The 5,000-nt window shown below is 43.6% G+C and overlaps 8 non-coding genes across 8 annotated transcripts in view; all 8 read left to right on the top strand.

The window, feature by feature from the left end:
- The window catches only part of trnar-ucu (transfer RNA arginine (anticodon UCU)), a 73-nt gene extending 32 nt beyond the window's left edge, over positions 1-41 (top strand). The window contains exon 1 of the tRNA in view: positions 1-41. This exon is cut by the window's left edge and continues 32 nt beyond it. This is a non-coding gene — a tRNA (tRNA-Arg).
- Positions 42-692: 651 nt separating this feature from the next.
- Positions 693-765, top strand: trnar-ccu (transfer RNA arginine (anticodon CCU)). Its single transcript has one exon. It is a non-coding gene; the product is annotated as a tRNA-Arg (tRNA).
- Positions 766-1,766: 1,001 nt separating this feature from the next.
- Positions 1,767-1,839, top strand: trnar-ccu (transfer RNA arginine (anticodon CCU)). The gene has a single exon. It is a non-coding gene; the product is annotated as a tRNA-Arg (tRNA).
- A 279-nt stretch (positions 1,840-2,118) lies between these two features.
- Positions 2,119-2,191, top strand: trnar-ucu (transfer RNA arginine (anticodon UCU)). The gene has a single exon. It is a non-coding gene; the product is annotated as a tRNA-Arg (tRNA).
- Positions 2,192-2,465: 274 nt separating this feature from the next.
- Positions 2,466-2,538, top strand: trnar-ccu (transfer RNA arginine (anticodon CCU)). The gene has a single exon. It is a non-coding gene; the product is annotated as a tRNA-Arg (tRNA).
- Positions 2,539-3,536: 998 nt separating this feature from the next.
- trnar-ccu (transfer RNA arginine (anticodon CCU)) lies at positions 3,537-3,609 on the top strand. The gene has a single exon. It is a non-coding gene; the product is annotated as a tRNA-Arg (tRNA).
- A 1,001-nt stretch (positions 3,610-4,610) lies between these two features.
- trnar-ccu (transfer RNA arginine (anticodon CCU)) lies at positions 4,611-4,683 on the top strand. Its single transcript has one exon. It is a non-coding gene; the product is annotated as a tRNA-Arg (tRNA).
- A 279-nt stretch (positions 4,684-4,962) lies between these two features.
- The window catches only part of trnar-ucu (transfer RNA arginine (anticodon UCU)), a 73-nt gene continuing 35 nt past the window's right edge, over positions 4,963-5,000 (top strand). The window contains exon 1 of the tRNA in view: positions 4,963-5,000. This exon is cut by the window's right edge and continues 35 nt beyond it. This is a non-coding gene — a tRNA (tRNA-Arg).

The following is a 5,000-nucleotide window of genomic DNA, read 5'->3' as shown; positions in this document are numbered from 1 at the left end:
TTCTAAGCCAGGGATTGTGGGTTTGAGTCCCATCTGGGGTGGATGAAGGCACTTTGGGATAGAAAAAGAGAGCTGGGCATTTAACACAGAGATTGAAGCTATCCTATTCTATTTTTAGAAATGAAGTGCAAACAGGGTAAAAAAAAGTATAATTTCATGGGCATGTCTCTGTGCCCTCCGTGATTCTTTTTTTTAACTGCTTCTATCAGTTCGTACAGGTCATGCTGATTACAGAGGCACTGGCCTCCTAATCCATGTATTGTGAGTTCAAGTATTTTTTGGGGGTGCCTGAAAGCGGAGTGATGAAGTGGAAGTATCCTGGGCAGTTAACCCAGTGATTTATGGATCGAAACCATCCTCTGCTGTCCAGTTTGTTTTCAGCAATGAAGTGCAAAAACAAATATATAAAGCATAATTCCATGGGCATGTCTCTGTGCCCTCTGTGATGCTTTTTTTGACTTCTTTTGTCAGATATCCTACTCTATTTTTAAAAATGAAGTGCAAACAGGGTAAAAAAAAGTATAATTTCATGGACATGTCTCTGTGCCCTCCGTGATTCTTTTTTTAACTGCTTCTATCAGTTCGTACAGGTCATACTGATTACAGAGGCGCAGCGGAAGCGTGATGGCCCCGTAACCCAGAGGTTGATAGATCGAAACCACTCTCTGCTATCCAGATAGTTTTTAGCCAGTGCCCCAGTGGCCTAATGGATAAGGCACTGGCCTCCTAAGCCAGGGATTGTGGGTTCGAGTCCCATCTGGGGTGGATGAAGGCAATTTGGGATAGAAAAAGAGAGCTGGGCATTTAACACAGAGGTTGATGCATTGAAGCTATCCTATTCTATTTTTAGAAATGAGTGCAAACAGGGTAAAAAAAAGTATAATTTCATGGGCATGTCTCTGTGCCCTCTGTGATTCTTTGTTTGACTGCTTCTTTCAGTTTGTATAGGTCATACTGATTACAGAGGCGCAGCGGAAGCGTGATGGCCCCGTAACCCAGAGGTTGAGAGATCGAGACCACTCTCTGCAACCTAGTTAGCAAGTACCCCAGTTGTCTAATGGATAAGGCACTGGCCTTCTAAGCCAGGGATTGTGGGTTTGAGTCCCATCTGGGGTGGATGAAGGCACTTTGGGATAGAAAAAGAGAGCTGGGCATTTAACACAGAGATTGAAGCTATCCTATTCTATTTTTAGAAATGAAGTGCAAACAGGGTAAAAAAAAGTATAATTTCATGGGCATGTCTCTGTGCCCTCCGTGATTCTTTTTTTTAACTGCTTCTATCAGTTCGTACAGGTCATGCTGATTACAGAGGCACTGGCCTCCTAATCCATGTATTGTGAGTTCAAGTATTTTTTGGGGGTGCCTGAAAGCGGAGTGATGAAGTGGAAGTATCCTGGGCAGTTAACCCAGTGATTTATGGATCGAAACCATCCTCTGCTGTCCAGTTTGTTTTCAGCAATGAAGTGCAAAAACAAATATAAAAAGCATAATTCCATGGGCATGTCTCTGTGCCCTCTGTGATGCTTTTTTGACTTCTTTTGTCAGATATCCTACTCTATTTTTAAAAATGAAGTGCAAACAGGGTAAAAAAAAGTATAATTTCATGGACATGTCTCTGTGCCCTCCGTGATTCTTTTTTTAACTGCTTCTATCAGTTCGTACAGGTCATACTGATTACAGAGGCGCAGCGGAAGCGTGATGGCCCCGTAACCCAGAGGTTGATAGATCGAAACCACTCTCTGCTATCCAGATAGTTTTTAGCAAGTGCCCCGGTGGCCTAATGGATAAGGCACTGGCCTCCTAAGCCAGGGATTGTGGGTTCGAGTCCCATCTGGGGTGGATGAAGGCAATTTGGGATAGAAAAAGAGAGCTGGGCATTTAACACAGAGGTTGATGCATTGAAGCTATCCTATTCTATTTTTAGAAATGAAGTGCAAACAGGGTAAAAAAAAGTATAATTTCATGGGCATGTCTCTGTGCCCTCTGTGATTCTTTGTTTGACTGCTTCTTTCAGTTTGTATAGGTCATACTGATTACAGAGGCGCAGCGGAAGCGTGATGGCCCCGTAACCCAGAGGTTGATAGATCGAGACCACTCTCTGCAACCTAGTTAGCAAGTACCCCAGTGGCCTAATGGATAAGGCACTGGCCTTCTAAGCCAGGGATTGTGGGTTTGAGTCCCATCTGGGGTGGATGAAGGCAATTTGGGATAGAAAAAGAGAGCTGGGCATTTAACACAGAGATTGAAGCTATTCTATTTTTAGAAATGAAGTGCAAACAGGGTAAAAAAAAGTATAATTTCATGGGCATGTCTCTGTGCCCTCCGTGATTCTTTTTTTAAACTGCTTCTATCAGTTCGTACAGGTCATGCTGATTACAGAGGCGCAGCGGAAGCGTGATGGCCCCGTAACCCAGAGGTTGATAGATCGAAACCACTCTCTGCTATCCAGATAGTTTTTAGCAAGTGCCCCAGTGGCCTAATGGATAAGGCACTGGCCTCCTAAGCCAGGGATTGTGGGTTCGAGTCCCATCTGGGGTGGATGAAGGCAATTTGGGATAGAAAAAGAGAGCTGGGCATTTAACACAGAGGTTGATGCATTGAAGCTATCCTATTCTATTTTTAGAAATGAAGTGCAAACAGGGTAAAAAAAAGTATAATTTCATGGGCATGTCTCTGTGCCCTCTGTGATTCTTTGTTTGACTGCTTCTTTCAGTTTGTATAGGTCATACTGATTACAGAGGCGCAGCGGAAGCGTGATGGCCCCGTAACCCAGAGGTTGATAGATCGAGACCACTCTCTGCAACCTAGTTAGCAAGTACCCCAGTGGCCTAATGGATAAGGCACTGGCCTTTTAAGCCAGGGATTGTGGGTTTGAGTCCCATCTGGGGTGGATGAAGGCAATTTGGGATAGAAAAAGAGAGCTGGGCATTTAACACAGAGATTGAAGCTATTCTATTTTTAGAAATGAAGTGCAAACAGGGTAAAAAAAAGTATAATTTCATGGGCATGTCTCTGTGCCCTCCGTGATTCTTTTTTTAAACTGCTTCTATCAGTTCGTACAGGTCATGCTGATTACAGAGGCACTGGCCTCCTAATCCATGTATTGTGAGTTCAAGTATTTTTTGGGGGTGCCTGAAAGCGGAGTGATGAAGTGGAAGTATCCTGGGCAGTTAACCCAGTGATTTATGGATCGAAACCATCCTCTGCTGTCCAGTTTGTTTTCAGCAATGAAGTGCAAAAACAAATATAAAAAGCATAATTCCATGGGCATGTCTCTGTGCCCTCTGTGATGCTTTTTTTGACTTCTTTTGTCAGATATCCTACTCTATTTTTAAAAATGAAGTGCAAACAGGGTAAAAAAAAGTATAATTTCATGGACATGTCTCTGTGCCCTCCGTGATTCTTTTTTTAACTGCTTCTATCAGTTCATACAGGTCATACTGATTACAGAGGCGCAGCGGAAGCGTGATGGCCCCGTAACCCAGAGGTTGATAGATCGAAACCACTCTCTGCTATCCAGATAGTTTTTAGCAAGTGCCCCAGTGGCCTAATGGATAAGGCACTGGCCTCCTAAGCCAGGGATTGTGGGTTCGAGTCCCATCTGGGGTGGATGAAGGCAATTTGGGATAGAAAAAGAGAGCTGGGCATTTAACACAGAGGTTGATGCATTGAAGCTATCCTATTCTATTTTTAGAAATGAGTGCAAACAGGGTAAAAAAAAGTATAATTTCATGGGCATGTCTCTGTGCCCTCTGTGATTCTTTGTTTGACTGCTTCTTTCAGTTTGTATAGGTCATACTGATTACAGAGGCGCAGCGGAAGCGTGATGGCCCCGTAACCCAGAGGTTGATAGATCGAGACCACTCTCTGCAACCTAGTTAGCAAGTACCCCAGTGGACTAATGGATAAGGCACTGGCCTTCTAAGCCAGGGATTGTGGGTTTGAGTCCCATCTGGGGTGGATGAAGGCACTTTGGGATAGAAAAAGAGAGCTGGGCATTTAACACAGAGATTGAAGCTATCCTATTCTATTTTTAGAAATGAAGTGCAAACAGGGTAAAAAAAAGTATAATTTCATGGGCATGTCTCTGTGCCCTCCGTGATTCTTTTTTTTAACTGCTTCTATCAGTTCGTACAGGTCATGCTGATTACAGAGGCACTGGCCTCCTAATCCATGTATTGTGAGTTCAAGTATTTTTTGGGGGTGCCTGAAAGCGGAGTGATGAAGTGGAAGTATCCTGGGCAGTTAACCCAGTGATTTATGGATCGAAACCATCCTCTGCTGTCCAGTTTGTTTTCAGCAATGAAGTGCAAAAACAAATATAAAAAGCATAATTCCATGGGCATGTCTCTGTGCCCTCTGTGATGCTTTTTTGACTTCTTTTGTCAGATATCCTACTCTATTTTTAAAAATGAAGTGCAAACAGGGTAAAAAAAAGTATAATTTCATGGACATGTCTCTGTGCCCTCCGTGATTCTTTTTTTAACTGCTTCTATCAGTTCGTACAGGTCATACTGATTACAGAGGCGCAGCGGAAGCGTGATGGCCCCGTAACCCAGAGGTTGATAGATCGAAACCACTCTCTGCTATCCAGATAGTTTTTAGCAAGTGCCCCGGTGGCCTAATGGATAAGGCACTGGCCTCCTAAGCCAGGGATTGTGGGTTCGAGTCCCATCTGGGGTGGATGAAGGCAATTTGGGATAGAAAAAGAGAGCTGGGCATTTAACACAGAGGTTGATGCATTGAAGCTATCCTATTCTATTTTTAGAAATGAAGTGCAAACAGGGTAAAAAAAAGTATAATTTCATGGGCATGTCTCTGTGCCCTCTGTGATTCTTTGTTTGACTGCTTCTTTCAGTTTGTATAGGTCATACTGATTACAGAGGCGCAGCGGAAGCGTGATGGCCCCGTAACCCAGAGGTTGATAGATCGAGACCACTCTCTGCAACCTAGTTAGCAAGTACCCCAGTGGCCTAATGGATAAGGCACTGGCCTTCTAA

Source organism: Salvelinus alpinus, chromosome 11 (genome assembly GCF_045679555.1).
Source record: "Salvelinus alpinus chromosome 11, SLU_Salpinus.1, whole genome shotgun sequence".
NCBI classification, from domain to species: domain Eukaryota; kingdom Metazoa; phylum Chordata; class Actinopteri; order Salmoniformes; family Salmonidae; genus Salvelinus; species Salvelinus alpinus.
The sequence above is the reverse complement of the archived record's forward strand: the minus strand, read 5'-3'. Positions and strand labels throughout refer to the sequence as shown.